A 19,869-nucleotide genomic window follows, 5' to 3' on the forward strand; every position below is an offset into this window, starting at 1 on the left:
GTAGGAGTTATGTGATATCTTATTTTAATTATTATGTTGAGTTAATTTTATTGTGGTTATTAATTAATTAATAATGTTATGAGCTTTAATGTGTAATTAATAAATAATATTTATTGTGTTTATTATATAATAGTAATTGATTATTTATTGGAGCTTTTATATTTATTTGGGAGTTTAAATTGTCTATTTTATTTTATTTTATCTTTATTGGCTGATTGGGAGTTTTATTTAATAATTTTTATTTTTAATTTGTTTTTGAATGTGGAGGTGGAGCGAGCCTTGTGTTTGCATTGAAGTTGCCCAATTGAATTTTATGCATGAGAGAGATTATTTTTAGGATTTTTACTTTATGTTTTATTTAAGGATTTTTGGAGAGTTTTTAGAGGAGATTTGCATTATTGTTGTATGGGCTGAAAATTTGAGAAGGTTGTGATATTTTCTAAAAAAAAATGGTGATTTTGGTTGGCATTGGAAGAAGAATTGCTTTTGAATTTCGAAGAAGTTTCCTGTGCATGCTCTATTGGTTGTGAATTACGTTGAGGAAGGTTTTAGCAGGTCGTGTTTTGATTGATGTTTCCCAAATTATGGTTGTGCTTCAAATTTCTTTTAGATTTTAACCATTCTTCTTATTTCTAGGATGGTGATTTCTTTATTCCCATTTTCAATTATGCATCTCTGATTTTGAAAAGGAAAGATTATCTTCTTTGTGTGTGAAATTATCTTTTGAACTATTGAAGAGAATTTTGTGTATCAAATTATTATTATTATTATTAGCAATCCATTTACTATGCATGAGAGTTTTGGGGCTCTTGTTTGGATTAGTTTTCTGTATGTGTTTTCTTAAATTTTAAAAGGAGTTTGTGTTCTTTTCCAATTCTCTACTATTTGTATATGTGAGAATTTCGACTTGAGTCCTTGTTGACAAAATTATCCCCATGATTGAATTTTCTATTTGGAATTATTGGGTTTTACATTCAAGTGAAGGATGTTTTCGAGTTGATTGGTTGAATCAGACTTTATTCTAAATTTCTGAAGCCATTTATTAGATTTTATTTCATTTTAGTGTCATATTTTGCTTCCTTAACATATGCGCTAAAACAGGCAACTGATGTGCCATCTTATTTGAAGTATGCACTACTTCATGTTATATATGTGAAACTTTGTGTTATATGTGCACTACTCCGTGTTATATATGTCACACTCTGTGTTATATGTACATTGCTCTGTGTTATATATGCATTTTTACATTTTTGAATTATTTTTCAGATTTTTGTTAGTCTGAATCATACCAAAGACTTATTTTCAAACATGTGATTTTCTATGATGATTTTTCTAGAGATGATTAATTGGTTTTTGAAGGAATTTTGTGATATTCTTGATTTTGTATAAGTTATGTTGTTTTCGAATTATGATTATGAAACACATTTACTGAGATGGTTCAAATTGTTATATGAGAACCTATCGATTATTCATTATAGATGGTTATGAGATATCTACATGATTTATTATTTGTATTCATCCTTAGACCTTAGGAGCATGTTAGGGGGAGTGGCTTCCAAGTGAGTGTCAGGGCCCGTAAGTGGCTTCCAGGAAATCTCTTTTGGAGTTGGATGTTAAGCAAGTGATAACCTTAATACATTTATTTAGGGGTTGGGTAGTTTTACACTAACAAGATAATTGTGGCGCCCCACTCATGGCCTAAAGTGCTAGTTCAGGCTCAGGATGAGATTGTGAATGCCTTGTTGGCACTACTATACTCCCTTGTCTTCATGAGAGGTTGAGTTGGTTCCGCATGGGTGTCACTTGGCATTGGGGTCTAGAGAGACTACCAGGATAACCTTGATGATAGCATGTGATGACACTTTCCCCTACTTGTGTCCTTGGTCTCAGCCTTTGTTTATGGAAGTCTCTGGTTAGTCTTTGTTTTATGTTTGAGCCTAATTCTTGTGTTGGTAATCTTTGTCTATGTTATTTGGTTGTGTTTCTTTGGGAGATAGGTGTCAATCTAAGTATAGTGTATGTGGGGCCTTATAACATTCTTTGGAGCTTGGAGGGTGGTTCCTTTTGATTCCACATGGTTGGGTGGTTGATGCCTTCTTCCATTGGGATATTTTATCTTTGTTGAATATTCGTGAGTGTGATTAATGCTTCTACTATTCTTCAGTTCTTGTGCTATGGATTCTTGGAGCAGTTGTATATCATAATTTCCTATTTGGAGCAGATATTGTGTATTTTTAATGGATACTAGTCCATAATGTAATAATAATTATAATAGTGACTTATGTAATGATGATTAGATAGATGTGGATATTAGTACTACTAATTTGTTAAAAAATGAACTTAATATGTGTAGTGGTTTTAATGGAATTTATATGATTACTCTTTTATGTTATGGTGAATTGAGTATTATTGTGTGTGTGTGTGTGTGTGTGTAGATATATATGTTGTAGCTGAGTAATGATGTTATGATATCCTAAGGAAGATTGTTTATATCTTTTCTGAATTATTTCACTTGTGTACTTTAGTTCTATGTGATCATGTATAAGTTATATATGTATTTCTTGTGGAGTAATGAGATTATGTAGTTGATGTGTTGTTGTAATTTAACTTAAAAATAAAATTTTCTTTTTTTTCTAGAGTGTGTTTAGTTATCCATGGTTTTCATGGCAGGCATTACATCTAGTATCAAAGCCCATGTTCATACATTGGGTACTCTGGTCTCACATGAGCTCACTATCAAAGGGCTTACTACACAAAAGAGAACAATTAGACAAAAATGAACTGCTATAGTTGCATCTTGCATGTGCATGGAGTACAATTACAATTAGGCTCAGTAGACAGAATTCACACACTTATTAGCTCTCTAGTTATTCACATTTGCTTCACTGCATCATATCACATTTGATCATAATATCACACACCTATGTTTGTATGTGTTATCCCAATTTCAGTTTAGCATAATTTTAGGATACCACAGTTTTTGTCTAAAATTGTGGCCCATAATCTCTAAGATCATTTTGATTCTAAGAATTTAATTTATCTCTGGGATCATTTTTAGAGTTGTTTTATTTTTGGGTCTTTTGGGTGTATTGTCAGACTTTAAACCCAACACAACACTTAGTTTGATCATTTAGGTGCAAATCGGGTTTATAACCTGAAAAGCACATTTAGGTACAAATCGGGTTCATAGACTCGATTAAACCTCTTTAATGCCCACACCTTCGTGCATTTATGATTTCTAATTCAAATTTTAATAGGACTCATTTTCCCCCTTTGAATCAATTTTTTTTAGCTTTGGATTTCATTTTTACCTTTCTCTTTTGGCATTCAAGGTGAAGCTCATTGAGTTCTTGATTTTTCATCTTGATCTAAGTCGTCTTTTGCATGTATGATGTGTTTTTACCTTTCCCTTTACATTTATTTTGCTTTCATTTTTAAGCTTTGGGTTTTAAATGTAATCAAGCTTGTGACTTTGGGAATCCTTTGTCCTTATCTTTTTGTTTTGATCTTCCCTCTGTGATCTGAGCTCATGGCTCTGAATCACACCACAATGCATCACATTATGGTATGGTTCAAGTCCATACCCTCGGATTTACCTTTTCTTAGATTTGCATTTATTGTTACCATTCAATATAGTTAGGGTCTGCAGGGTTGATACTACACCTTTTTCATGCCTTTGGTGTAGAATCGGGTCAACAAGCCTGACCTACATTGTTTACCATTTTGCATTACCAGTCACCGTTTGGTGTGGATTGGGATCGAAAACCCAAACCAAACTTTCTTTGTATTTTTGTGTTGTTCGGGTCCATGGACCCAATACACACCAATCTTATCTTCAAATGCATTCAAATACCACACCAATCTTATCTTCAAATGCATTCAAATACCACACCAATCTTATCTTCAAATGCATTCAAATACCATAGTTTGGTTTAGTTCAGGTTCGAAAACTCAAACTACACATTCAAATGTTACCATTGGGTGTAGTTCAGTTTCATTGACCTGACCTACACCACATCACTTCATGATTCTAATTTCATTGGTGTTGTTTGGGCCTATGGATCCACACTTCACCAATTTTCACTTTTATTGGTGTTGTTCAGGTTCGTAGACCCGAACCATAACAACTACTTTTTGATCTTCCCTTTTGATGTTAATCGAGCCCATAGACTCGATGTACATCACAAGTCATTTGACCTTCCAAGATACAAATCGGACCTATGGACTCAATTTACATGGTTTTCATCCCTTTTCACTTTGAAGCACAAATCGGGTCTATAGCTAATGAATATGCCTAAGATCGCCAAATGTGCAGATCGGGCCTATAGGCCCGATTTATACTCAAAAATTAGAATTTTTTATAAGAATTGTTCCAATGTTGAAGATTTATCAATTCTAAAGATTTTTTTCCATTAATTCTGGAGGATCTTTTTGAACCCTAATGTAGTTCAAGCTATTTTTAGATGTCAGAACCGTTTCCAGAAAAAAAACATTAAAGTTCAAAAAATAAGATCCTTATTCAATCTTTCCACCATCTACAATGGTATCAAATATCGCAAATATCAGAGACATAGAGATAGGCCATGTGGATATTGATGAGTTGTTGAGGAAGGTTGAGAATCCTCCACACTACTATCTAAAGAAACCTACCATTAATAGTAGCATTCATTCAGTTGCGTCTTTCCCTATGTTAGCTCAAAATCCAATTTTGTGCTTGCAGTGACAAATTTCTTTGATCCTGTGAGTCGAAGTGTAAGGGATGCAGATGGTAAGAAAGAAATAATGTTTAATGAGGATTTTTTTGACTCCTTGTTCAAGTGTCCTAGTATAGAGCAATATGCAGATATAGATACAAAGTTTATTGAGGCCTATTATGAGAAAAATTTAGAGAAATGAAGAAGGAATCACAATGATAATTGGTTGAAGACTCCCAAGCCTACAATTCCTAGATGGCCCAAGACCTTTCTTTGAAGTGACTTCAAGGAAGAGGTAATTAATTTGATTACTCTTCTCAGTAGAGTAAAAGGGCTTCCCACTTCCAATACATACCATGAGTGGATTTATCAATACATTCTGTATACGATGAAAAGTGATGATAAACTATTGTAAAACCATAAAGATTCAACCACAAACAATCTAGCTCCTACAATGAAACATTCATCAAATACCAATAGAGATAACTAAGATCATGCAAATCAACAAAATAAATCAATATTACCATTCACATGTCAAGTAGGATTTCAAACACCATTGTCTCCTATCTCCATTGATCTTGTTTGATATATTTGCTCTCAGATTTTGTGTGCACAAGAGCTCAACAAAGAACAAATTATGGTTGATAGCTTGATCGCAAGAAGGCTTGATTGGATAAGATTGATTAGGTAATTAGGGTTGATAATGAAGGAAGCATCCTCTTATATAGAAGACATTGTAGGAAATGGAGGGATAAGATTAAGAGGTTTAAAGGATAAATGGTCGGCTAGGATTAAAGGGTAGGTACAAAAAATAAGAAAATAATGAGAGGGTAGGTGGTGTAGGAATTAAGTGATAAATGACAAGTGTCATGGATTAGAAAAGGCTAATGAATTAATTAAATAAATAGATTTATTTAATTAATAGAAGAAATGAGATAATTAAATAAATAAAAATATTTATTATTTAAATGAGAAAAGGCTAGAAAGGGCTAAAGTGAATTAATTAAATAAAGATTTATTAAATTAATAGAAGAATTAGGATCAAATAATTAAATAAATAAAAAATATTTATTTAATTAAACATGACAATTTTAGGTGTCTACATTTTGCCCTTGTTTGAGACAATGCAGCTTGTCGCGTTGGCTCAAAGACGAAAAACTAATACATGCCCCAAGATGGGAAGGATATGCCCCCTCGAGAGATTGGATGGAAAACTGAAAGGGTTGTAGATAATCTCTTGAAAAGAGAAAAAAGGCTAGAAAGGATCAATGGGATAGGGTGACAAGGTCACGTAGGAAAAAGAGATTGACATGGGAGACTAGGGATAAGTAACCTATATGATAGGGTAGAAGGAGAAACATCCTCATTCGCATCCACACACCTAAAATATTAGAGTGTAGAGAAAAATCTTAGAGCAGTCAGAGCACCCATCAGCAATGGATGAATCTAGCAATATCAGAGACCAAACAACATGGGCGAGCCGGTAAGTAACTTGAAGTCTCTTTGTATGTTTATGCATTTATTATTGTCATTAATGAACTTTAGGATAGATAATAAAAAATATGGAATTGGTAAAAGGTCATTTGAATGCGTCTAGGTATATGTTGTGATGCGTTTATGTTGAAAAGGAATGTCTATGTCAAGGGGGCGTGTTTGTGAAAGACAAGCACGCCTTCATAGAACAACATCGTGTCTTTGATGTACAAGTGTGTTTAGAACAAGAAACCATGTATAGGTTGGTTAAAACCACATCTATGTTGCAAAAATGCGTCTATGTCTAAGTAGGCTAGAATTGACCATTTTGTGATGAACATATGATGTCGATTAGATAAGATGCCAAGAGGATACACTCAAGAAGGTGCCCTAGGGAAAACAACTGAAAACAAGGCTAGAATTGACAATTTTGAGATAAACATACGTTGTTAATTGGATAAGTTGCCAAGAGGATACACTCAAGCAGGGCCTCTAAATAGGATCAAGTGCAATGTGATTAACATATACACTAGAGTAGAAGTAACACTATGTGGTAAACATGAGTACCACTAGGATTAAAGTAGAACTATGTGATGAACATGAGTACCACTAGGATTGACATGATCAGTTTGATTAGTTGCAAGATTACTTGCCCCAGATTGAGTCGCGGGAGATATTCCCTATGACACAAAGGTTACAACCAAAGTTTACCTTTGAGGAGCGGGCAGTTATCAAGGCTATGGGATTGAGACACATTATATACCTGCCTAAGATTTGGGCGAATACAGGATTATTGACTGCTCTAGCAGAGAGATGGTGCTCCGAGACTTGTTCGTTTCATTTGTCGACTGGCAAGATGTCACTCAACTTAGAGGATGTTTATTGGATACTGCAGATACCAATCCACGAGGAGCTCATGGCTTATGACAAAGAGGGAGATAGGGATGCATTGAGATGGGTCTTTGCTGACCCAAAGCTGGAGATGAGATCATGACATCTCAGTTGGGAGATTATGTTGTCTACTGGATGTAGACTACTGATAGTGGTTGGAGGAGTGATTAGTGGTTACCTTTTTTCAGATAGGGCGACACTAGGTATGGTTGTTGGCTGGGGGAGGATTCTAGAGACACTGGTGATAGAGAACACTAGGTATGCATGGGGTTTGTGTGTGTTAGCACACTTGTATCATGAGCTTCACCAGTTTGTGTATCTCGGTGGTTACGGGCTCAGTTGTGGGGTTAATTTACTACAGGTATGGTCATATGAATACATCACGATGAATAGGCCAGTGCACTTTAGAGGGAGAGGACATGGACAACCTTATGCACATTTGTATAGTATGATCACTTCCCAACCATGGATTGGGAAGCTGGACTATTGGAGACGGGTGATCGATGACATAGATAGTGTCATATGGAGACCCTATCTTGACTGCGAGGAGTGAGAGGAGGAAACTATAGAGCTACCTTATGTCTTCAGGAGTAGATATTTGATCAGGCGGATGCCCTATATACCAGATAGACATCTGATTGACAGGGCATGCAGGAAGTTTGGGTGGCAACAAAGGATGTCTCAGGGATCTAGAGAGTTTGCACAAACAGTGTGAGAGCAGGCTCACTGGGAGATGATTTTGTCTTATGATGCTATTTTTACACAGTTTGAGAAGTTAGTTCCTATGCCTTGGGACCTATAGATAGATTTTATTGATGCAAACATAGATGCAGACTATGCATCCTACTTCACAGCACATCCAGTACCTAGACTAACTGACCCAAATGAGCCTCTCGTAGCCAAGGATGATGATGATGAGGACAGGGGTGGGGGAGATGAAGGAGAGGAGCAGCGAGGAGGGTGGTGAGGGGCAGGGGTGGACAAAGAGATGTTAGAGAGAGGGTCGAGAGAGGACAAGATCCATAGGGAGGTAGGCCACTGAGACCACTAAGGGGGAGAGGAGGACAACTCCTACAAGTTAGGGGATAGGTACAGGTGCAAGTACCAAGGAGAGGGACACAAGTACAGGGATAGTTCGGGTAGGAGGCACTTGAGTAGGCTAGATAAGAGGAGGATACCAAGGGTGGAGATGAGGAGGAGGATGATCTGCTATCACTGTAGGAGATTATAGCCGAACAGGACGATGAGATCAAGAATCTCGAGAGAGACATGATTCGGTTGAGGCAAAAGCTAGCAGAGATGCAGAGGGAGAGAGATCAATCCATTCAACAATATTCAATCATGGAGAAGGCATTGAGGGAAAGGAGAGCAGCAGCTAAGGGGGATCATGCAGAAGGCTATGCATACATCCTCTGAGTAGGGGAGGAGATTGGATACTTGAGAGACCTATACTATGTAGTAGTTCCTCCAAAACTCAGGGTGGGTAGCTACAAGAGAGCCTCTCGTACTATGACCATCGGGAGATAGGAGGAAGGCATCCAGTGGCAGGGTCATGGGTCCACCCGCACCACCATGAGGAGGGGACAGATAGGGTGATCCTAGAGTAGGGACTTCGAGAGGTCAGATTCCTTCGAGGCTAGTTGGCCATGAGAGAGGGAATTCATCATAGCTCTCTTGGATCCCATTTTGTATCAGTTTTTGTACGATTATGTAGACACCTTCGGATGATTTTATAGCCATATGATATTTTGACATCATTGTATCATGACACTGATTTATTTTTGATATATATATATATATATGAGGTGATCTATCCTTGCGGCAGCTATATGCATGTGTTCCTATGTGTTTGTGATTCTATATGATATGTGATTCTATATGATGATGCAGTTTATGTATGCATGTTATTAGAATGATTCTATGATGCTTATAATGATGACTATGATATGGATGCAAAATATGTAAATGATGAGATGCATTATTTTTTGTTCTTTTATGTTTTATATGTCATGCATGATGCAAATGTGAATGTACTATATATAGATGGATGTATGACATGCTATGATTATTTACATGATGAGAAAGAAAATGTATATATGATATGCTAATCAATGGTGTGTGTAGGATGTGATGCGATTATGATTTCTATATGTATGCATAGAATGAAAATTAGTAACATGTGGTGATGCAGGTGAATACTACATGAAATGTATATATTTTTGGCATGTCATTATGCTCATTCATGCGATAGCAGGATAAACAGACTTAGGAAGGGATGATGGAAGATAATTAAGATAGGGGGTGGAAGGTAGAAGATATGGAGGTTAAAAGAGCTTCTTGTGCTATTATCATCATTGAGCTTTATTATGACTAGTAGGTTATGATAATCCAGATATGTGTTCGACCTAGAAAGTCATTATACCCATTTGCATGGAGATTAGACAGTCACAAAAAAGGAATTCCCCAGTTCACACATGACTCATAGTGTCCTCATATCCTTGGACAAGTCATAGCATTACTAAGAGACAATCCACAGACATCAAAACAATAGGTGAACATATCCCATCCTCACCTTTCTAGTCAAAGACATCCTGGAGATATAATCTCTAGTCAGAGACATCCCAGAAAAGCTAAAAGACATGTCACCAAAAGATAAAATTAAAAGAAAACTAAGACTTGAAACCAACATAAACTAAAATCCTCAAGTTATTTGTGTTTCTTGCCACATATGCTAACAAGTTTGATTTGGTCACAATGTTGTTCTCCTGATAAAGGATAGATAATGCTGAAAACCATGTTGTTGCCAAATTCTGCTGAAAGATTTGATTTGTTGAAAGCCCACTGCTGCTTGTGTCTCATCTAAAACTGTCTAAATCCATGAAACCGATACTTGTTGTGGATAAGAACAAAACTTTATTGTGGATTGGTGGTGCAAGTGATCTTTTATTACAGACTGCGAGCGAATAGAAAAAAGAAGATGAAAACATGATGCTCCTCAGAACATGCGATGCTCAGGGTACCACACCTATCACTAGACTTAGGATTTTCCCTAGTTACACATAGGACCTGATTTATTATTGAAGGAGAGGAATGGAAAGGAAGGGGAAGATGTATGAAAGGGAACCAATCCTAGGTAGATCAATAACTAGCCATGATGGGATTGGATAAGTTTATTAGGGAGTGGTAAAATGTGAATGTGAGTGCATGCATAATGAAGTGGAAAAGAGATTGAATCTTGAAGGAGGGAGGAGAAAATTCTCTACACATGGCACCGATAACTCGATTTTCACCATGGCACTTTCCCAGGGCACCACCGAAGTGGTTTTCACAGTTGCAGGAAGTTTTTATTGCAATTTTCTGATTTTATTTTTTAATTTTTATTCTTATATATATATATATATTTTGAATTTTTGAATTAGGATATTCTGAAGAGCTATGTGTAAAACCTGTGAAGATGCATGTTGTTGATAGGATCCTATAAGTTTCTCCATCTGGTGTTGAAAGTTGATATGCACCTAATCCATAGACTGTTGTGATGGCATGAGGACCAAGCGAATTGGGCTCAAATTTTCCTTTCTTTTCTCGGTCCAACTGATTTTTAGGATTCTTTCTCAATACTAAGTCATCTACCTCAAATGTTTGAGGCTTTACCCTATGATTTTAGTTGTGACTCATTCTCTGTTGATAAGCCTTAAGATGATTAAAAGCAGTTTGTCTTTGCTCATCCAATAGTTCTAGTTCCTATAAGCGGGAGACCTTGTAGTCCTCATTATTGATTATATCATGTAAAGGGACTTGTAAGGATGGTAAATAAACTTCAATAGGAAAGATAGATTTGGTACCATAGATATTTGAATAAGGAGTGGCCCTGATAGGTGTGCGAACACTTGTTCAATAAGCCCAAAGTGTGGGATTGAGTTGAATGTGCCAATTTCGACCAACGTCATCAACTGTCTTCTGGAGGATTCAGAGAATGGTTTTGTTAGACACCTCATCTTGACCATTACCTTGGGGGTAGTATGGAGTGGATAAGTGGTGGTTAATATGGAAGCAATCACAAAGTTCACAAACATCCTGGTTTTTGAAAGGACGCCCATTAGCTATGACAATGCAAAGGGGAACACCATAGCGGCAGATGATGTAATTGAGGATGCATGTCGCAATCTATTTTCCAGTGAATTGCATGAGAGGAACAAATTCAATCCATTTCGAGAAATATTCCATTGCAGTGATAATTAATTTATGGTCATTGGAAGAAGGAGGGTGAATCTTGCCTACGAGATCGAGTCCCCACTAACAAAAGGGCCATGGAGTCATGATCGGTTGAAGTTCTTGAGCTGGCGCATGAACGAGGTCTCCATGAATCTAACATTGCTTACATTTCCTACCAAACTAATATCAATATTTTTCCATATTGGGCCAGTAGTATCTAGTCCTGATAAGTTTCTTGGCTAAGGATGGACCACTAGAGTGGGCACCACATATACCTTCATGAACCTCACGTAATGCAATCTGAGCTTCGTCACTTTCCAAACATCTAAGGAGAGTGTCATCTAAACCTCAACGATAAAGGGTATCGACTAAAATGAAATAACGAGAAGATTGGCGGATAAAGGTATGATGTTGATTATTGGAAAGGTCTGGTGTAAGGATATTATCGCAGAGGTATGTGAAAATGGCACCGTACCAAGGGTAATCGGGACCAACAACACATATCATCTCGGTAGGAGTAATCTCATATGAGGGAACCAAAATATTATCCACCAAGAACTCGTAGAAGGTCTCATTTTGTGGTAAATCGATCGATGAAGCAATAGTAGCCATGGCATCTGCAACTCGATTGTTATCCCTTGGAATCTGCTCAAAGATTATATGCATGAAATATTGCTTGAAATTGTCCACCATTTTCTTGTAAGGCATTAACTTTTCATCTGCACTCTGATAATCATCATTTGCCTAACGAATTACAAGTTGAGAGTCCCCAAAAACATGAAGTTCCTGGATCTTCCACTGAACCACAATTCGTAGTCATGTTGTTAATGCTTCGTATTTTGCTATGTTATTGGTACAAGGGAATGACAATCGATATGACTTAAGAAGGGAGTTCGCTTGAGGTGTGATAAAGAGGATACCAGCTCCTGCACCATGCTATGTGTATGAACCATAAAAATATAATTGCCAAGGCTTTGTCTTCATCACTGTAAGAATGGATTCATCTGGGAATTTAGAAACAATGGGAGTGTCATCAATCATGGGTGCATCTGCCAGTTGATCTGCAATAGCTTGTCCTTTAATTTCTTTTCTATCCACATACTCAATATCCAGTCACTCAGAGTAATAACCCATTTAGTTAATCTGCCAGTGAGTGTTGCCTTATTAAGAAGATATTTTAGTGGATCTATCCTAGCAACGAGCTTTGTTTTATGAGTTAGTATGTAATGTCATAATTTTTGTGAGAGAAAAACCACAACAAGACATGCACGCTCAATCAGTTTCTAGTTAATCTCATAGCCAACCAATGTACAATTGATATAATATACTGCTCTTTCCTTGCCTTCACTATCCTGTTGCGCCAATAGTGCCCCCACTATTATTTGTGTGATGCTAAATATGTGGTAAATTGGAACAAGCATACACATAGATGAGACAATAAAACATAAGTAGGAAGAAAATACAAAAGCTAAATTAGAGATGCAAACCCATGGCCTCCTTTCAAATGTCCCATCTTCCTCTATTCTTGAGGACCTTGAAGGTGTTGGATTGTTTGGCTCTTAGCAGAGCAATGAGCTCCAAAGTGGCAACTCAAGAGTTGAGTAGCTACTTCATGATTGATTGTGCAAATGGTATGAAATGCATGGTCTAAGAAACTAGATTAATATGCTATGATTAATCCAAAATGCTATATGCTAGATGATTGAATGAAAATATCTATAGTAATGATGCAAAAACTATGAATGCAAGGGATCCTTATTGCTCCAAAATTAGGGGTATTTATAGGAATTCCAAGGCCAAAGCTGAGGTGGCAGGAATCGACGGTCTAGATTTGATTTGAATATATCAAGGGCCAAGACTGAGGAAGTTGGAGAAGAGGTTGGAGGAAGGGACACTTGTCATCTTTGTGGTGAAAAGTGTCAAGGAGCCTTGCTCATGAGAGGGCAAGTGTCCAAGGGAGGAGACATGTGGCAAAAATGCCATGTGTCTCAAGGGGAGAATATGCAACCCATAAGAGGTTAGGATAAACGAGGATAGGGTTAGTTAGACCCTAAGATTAGATAGAATGGGTTAGGTTGGGGGATGGTTAGGTTAGGTGGTTAAAAATTAGGAGCCATGTGCTCATATTTGAATTTATAAATTCAAATATTTAGGAAAATGGTATTTAATCTCAACAAACTTGAGTTTGTTAATCTTAATTAGGAATTAGAAGAATTTTTTTGAATAAAAGGGGTAAAAAATTTATTGAAACTAAGACACAAAAATTACAAGGAGGGCCCAAGCACCGAGGCTCCAAAAAGAGAACCTCAAGCTCTAACCAAGCTTAGCCAACATCATTACTATCCATATCCTTAGCAAAAATCTTCTGCAAGACCTCACAGTAATCCGGGGAGAGACGCTCCCATCTTTCAATTTTCCTATCACTGTCATGTTCCCAAGCCCATTTAGCCAAGAAATCAGCTGCTCTGTTCCATTCATGAGGAATGTGGATGAAGGACACATGCTCCATTAAAGAACTAATTTGAAGAATCTGATGAACTATCCCTGCCAGCTGCCAATGAATCCCACTTACCTTCTTCTCAGTCAGCAAATTCACAATAATTTGTGAATCCGATTCACAAATAACCTTCCTTCTACCCAACTCCCAAGTCCGCTCTAGAGCATAGAGAATAGCAAGTCCCTCAATAATATTATTAGATTTCCTCCCTTTATGCATTGAAAAGAAAAACACCACCTCCCCCAAACAATTCCTACCAACACCTCCAACCCCTGTCGGGCTTGGGTTACCCCTGGAGGAGCCATCAGTGTTAATCTTGATGATCTCCTCCTAGGGAGGCCTCCACCTTCCCAACCTTTGGACCTTCTTCATAGCACACCTACCTCTTTTGACACATGCAGAGGCAGGAGACAACTCTTGCTAGCCAAACCTACTCATGATATCCACCTCAACTCTGTCCAAAGGAAAATTCACCTCACATTTAGCTTCCACCGTCTCCTGAACCATAACCATGATTCTATTCCACACTTGTTGCACTAATAGTCTGGCCTCATGGAAGATCCTTCTGTTCCTCTCAAGCCAGATCTTCCAGAGAATGAAGATGGGCCCAATATACCATACCATCTAGAGGAAGGGGGAAAAGATAGGAGGTTTGCCCAAACTGCTTCAAAACTCCACCAGAGAATCTGCGTGAACACAAGGACACTTCCACACCCCCCACCAGTAATGCCATATAAGCCTAGAAAAGGGGCATCTGAAGAACAAATGTGAGGAGTCTTCCTCCCCATTACCACACAAAGCACAAATCGAAGGCACCGAGAAACCCCGTTTGCAAATATTATCCTAGGTAAGGCATCTATTCTAGGCCAAAGTCCATGCAAAGCAGTTGAACTTCAGCCAAGAAGAACTGTTCCAAACTTGTTTCCACCAGTGCACCTCTCTTCCCTCCAATCTTTGGTTCAACAGTTCCTTGTAACTACTAGCTACCATAAAGACTCCCTTAGGATTTGGAGACTAGGCAAGTCCATCCCTACCCTTAATGCCACTACAGTGTGTACTCGCCAGAATGCCTTATAACTCAGTACAGTCCTCTTCCATCCTAGCAACTGACCACTCATTAAGATCCTTCCACCACTCCATCTCCAACCTCCCACACTCGTAAATAGTCTTGAAGTCACTCACCCTTGACCACCCCACCTCCAAAAACATCTAGCTAAGGTTCCCAAGATTAGGAAACCGATCAAGAATGGGGGGGTACTTGTCCCAAGAGTCATTCCAGAAAAGGACATCTTCCCCCTCCTACAGATCCAAAAGAGTCATTCCTTAATGAGAGAGGCCCCCTTCTTGAGAGTATACCAAATTGTAGAGCCTTTACCCTCTAGTGGATATCTTGGAACCTCCCAAACTAGTATTCTTTGCATATATTTGAAGGCTAAAATCTTAGCCCAGCCATAATCCTTCTCAACACACCACCTCCAGTACAATTTTGCCACCAGAGCTTCCCCGAATAGAATAGCCTGCCTTAAACCAAGACCCCCCGATTGCTTCGGGCTACACACTAGGTCCCAATTAACCAGACTCCATTTGGATGAGGATAGATTGCCTGCCCATAAGAATTGCCTTGCCAAAGAATCTAGGTCCTTCAAGAACCATTTGGGAGCCACTTGAAGCATACATCTATAAGTCAGAAGAGCCCAAACCTCCGACTGAATTAGTTGAACCCTCCTAGCAAATGACAACCATCTATGAGTCCAATGTTCAACCTTCGAGTGAAATTTATCCAAGATACCCTGCCATGACTCCCAAGGAGGTTTACCAGGAGAGATAGGAATACCCAAATAAGTCAAGGGCAAGGAGCCAACTTGGAATCTCAATATCAAAGCAATCCTTCTTTGAATAGCTTCAGGGGTGTTGAAGAAAATGATAGAAGATTTATCTTCATTGATCAACTAGCCTAAGGCCGCTAGATAAACATCTAGAACCTTACACAGATTCATAGCTTCTCTAATCCAAGAAAGTCCCATCAAGGCCGTGTCATCAAAAAATTGCAAATGAGACTGCGGTTGTAGCTCATTACCCTAGTTCCACCCCTGAATACCTTCCTGACCGACATTATGTTTGATCAGCCTCCCCAAGCCCTCAACCAGGAGAATGAATAGATAAGGGGAAAGGGGATCCCCTTAACGAAGGCCCCTAGACGCACCAAACAACTCGGTATGATCCCCATTGATTAGTACTGAGAAATAAGTGAACATAACTCCACTCATAACCCATTGAATCCATTCCTCAGCAAAACCAAAAGCCCTAAGGATCTTCTGGAGGAAAGACCAATGAACCCTATCGTAAGCTTTAGCCATGTCCAACTTGATAAACATAGCTTTTTCCTTGGAGGTAGTCATAGAATGAATGGTCTCCATAGCAATGACCACACCATCCAGAATTTGACGCCCTTCCACAAACCCACTCTATTCCTCAGAGATAATACCCCCAAGACACTTCTTCAGTCTCTCTGCAATCAACTTCGAGATGATATTATAAATGACATTGCAGAGAGAAATAGGGTGGAATTGGCCTAACCTGGCGGCCCCCTCACACTTAGGGATAAGCACAATGAATGTAGCATTCAGGGCCCTCAACATCTGTTTATTCCTTTGGGATTCTTGGACTACTGCTAGTAAGTCCAAATTGATGATATCCTAGAACTTCTAAAAGAATTCAATCGAGAACCCATCTAGGCCAGGGGCTTTTCCTTTCCTCAACTAAAAAAAAATCCTCTTGAGTTCTTCCAATAAAATAAGGGCCATAAGCTTCTCATTCATCTCCCTAGAAACAAGAGGAGGAATGCAAGCAAGAACCCGGTTCTCCTCCTCCGCTTCCCCCTAAGACTCCTCACTGAAAAGGGTTCAGAAATGTCACAAAGCCTCCCTAGATATCTCCTACAAGGATAATAACACCTCACCTCTATTATTGACCAGAGCAGGAATGGAGTTTCCATGACGTCTTGCTTTCACAGAGTTGAAAAAGAAAGTCATGTTCTTATCGCCCGCTTGAAGCCAATAAATATGGGCTCTCTATTTCCAGTAAATTTCTTGCCTGAACTCCCATTCCTCTAAGGCCCTGACAACCCTCTCCTCCTCCCTAAGCAAAGCTTCAGACAAACCACTCTCTCTGATTTCCCTGGTGATGTCATTTAACTCTGTTTGGGTTGCTTTCTTAGCATGAAAAATGTTCCTGAAACCCTATCAATTCCATTGTTTAAGCTGGAACTTAACAAACTATAGCTGCTTGGCGAAAGTATACATAGCTGTACCAAAGGCTAACCTCCCCTTCCTCCACCACTTCTCAACAAGAGCAGGAAAATCAGGGTCTCGAAGCCACATAAGTTGGAATTTGAAAGAAGGAGAGGGAGCAACTTGGGCCAAAGAAGAAACCAGCTTAATAGGCCAATGGTCTGACCCTCTCCAGTCAAGAATCTCTGAACTAGTGGACCAACTCCCACCAACCCAGAAACTGGAAACCTAAAAGCAGTCCAACCTCTCTGCAATCCAACCCTCCCCCATTCTCCTATTGTTCCAAGTGAATAGAACATTACTAGGCTTAATGTCCACAAGATGTAACGAGGAAATCCTATCTTAAAAAAGGAGAGACGAGGGCTCCAACCGCATGACGCCCCCCTTCTTTTCACTCAACTCCATGATAGCATTGAAATCTCCCACCATAATCCAAGGATGGAAAGGGACCAGCCTTCGCGTATATGAAATATGAGACCATAAGTTATGTTTGCCCTAGAAATAAGTGGGGGCATATATATTAGTAAACAAAATAAGATCTCCTATCTCCATACTAGAGGCAACTCCGGATAGCAAAGATCTAGAAGCCATCCACCAAACAGGGCGAATCTTTGATGGGTTCCAAAGACATACCACCCCTCTGAAGGAGCCAACAACCCCAATACACTAACATTCGCCTTGCCCCCATAGCTTCAGCACCAAACCCATCATACTCTCCACTGAGAGTTTAGTTTCTGGCAAGAGCAGGACATCAGGTGAATTATTTCAGATCAAATCTGGAACAACTTTTTGTCTAGGGCCGCTATTCAAGCCCCTTACATTCCATGAGAGCACAATCATTTAGGAGGATTGGAAAAGTGAGAATCCAAAGTCTTCACTGACCCTGACTCAACCAAATTTTCTCCCATCAGTTTGATTTTATCCAAATCCTTCTTCCTGCTAACATTTGAGGTCTTCTCCGTAGCACTTTTCTTAATATCCTTCTGATGCAGACCCAAGTGAACAGAAGACTTGTTACTTTTAGCCCCAACCGGTTCCAATTTCAGGGCAATCAGAGAGCCCTCCCCCCCAACTGAATTTACCTCTGAACCCGAAGTGATTCCCAACTAGACCCCTACTGACTGGTCCATCTCCATTTGTTGGCTGCCAATCACTTGCAGGGCCTAGGTAAAATCCTCTATACCACTTTCCGGACCCCCTCCTGAAGCACCTAGTTCCAAAGGAGTTAACCCTGGGTTCACTTCTTGATGGCTAAGGTCATCCAAGACCTCAAATATGTTAAAGGTATCTTCCTCCTATCTCTCTTGTAAGGACCTCTTTTGTCCTCGATTCATGTTCCTTGTCTTAACTGAGACAAAACCGTTAGCACCCTCTACCTCGGCCAACATAGAAGCTTTTCCTTTGTCAACCCTATCTTGACTCTGAGCTGACTGTTGAGGTTGGCGAACCACTGGTTTATATCTAGGGCACTTACACTGTAAATGACCATACTCATGACACAGATGACAATGAAAAGGTAAAGTCTCGTAATCTAGCTGCTAGACCAAAGAATAAGAGCCTGCACTCATAGCTATAGAATCTGGCAGAGGTTTACTAAGATCGATTTCAACACAGATGCAAGAAAAAGTCATTACCTTTCTTCTTAGGGTTTGCATTGAGGATACCACTGGCTTCCCAAGCAGTGCAGCTAGCATCCATAGCACATCCTCCCGACAACATTCCATAGGAAAATGAGGCAAACAAACCCACACAGGAACCCTGTTTGGGAGCTCCTCCGATGGGTTAAACCCTACATGCCAAGGCTTAATGAACAACCCCACCTGATTGTAAAAATATGGACCTCCCTTAAAGACCCTATTGCGATCCTCGATGCAGTTGAAGGTAACCATAAAATAGTTGTTTCCCAGCATCATTATCTCTATTTCCCCTTCCGGAGCCCAAGTCCTCTACGCCCAGTTTTCCAGAAACTGCAAAGAAACCCTCATTGCCAAAAACTTGCAATAAAGTGAGTGTTTTGAAAAGAACTCAATGTCTTTAGCAATCAGTTCAGGAAGAATAACCAGCTTTGGTCTCTCATTGCATCTCTCCAGGAAACCATTAATCTTCATAATGCAGGAACCGCTAGTAGTCCTCGATCTCGATTTAGATGAGAAAAGGTTATTGTTAATGGTCTTCATACCCTGGAATGGGGGTTTTGAGCCCACTGCAGCATAAAAATCCATTACTAAAGGAACATGCGAGTCCTTACCACCAATACTTGCCATCGAAGCTCTGAAAAAAAAAACAAAGCTAAAAGAAAGACCCCCACCCCGAAGGGCCTCTCGAGACAACGTCGGACCTGCAACCCCTAACCCCTAAAACACCTAACCCCTAACCCCTAAAACAACCATGGCCCCCAGCAGCCCCAACCCCTAGCCGCAAGCAGACCACCCTCCCCCCGCAGCCCCCAGTCGCACGCAGATCTCCCTCCACCCGCAGCCCCCTGAAACACCCACCCCACCCTCCGTAGAGCCCAACCCGACCCCACCTGCAACACCACTCCCCCGCAATGCCTGTACCAACCTCCCCCTGACGGCCCACTTGCAGCTCTGCCTCCCTCGAGCTAGGGCATTGAAGCCCTAGCTCGGCCACCCGCAGAAGCTCACACGTGCGCCATCCCAGTTTTCTTCGTAAAAAATTAGGAATTAGAAGAATTGACTAAAATGAGGGGAATTAATTAATCAAAGGAATATTATTGAATGAACTATATGAATAAATCCTTAGATTTAATCACAAGTAGAGGAATGGGGAATTAATCAAATTATTTGTGAAT

The sequence above is a fragment of the Cryptomeria japonica genome, chromosome 1, assembly GCF_030272615.1.
Source record: "Cryptomeria japonica chromosome 1, Sugi_1.0, whole genome shotgun sequence".
NCBI classification, from domain to species: domain Eukaryota; kingdom Viridiplantae; phylum Streptophyta; class Pinopsida; order Cupressales; family Cupressaceae; genus Cryptomeria; species Cryptomeria japonica.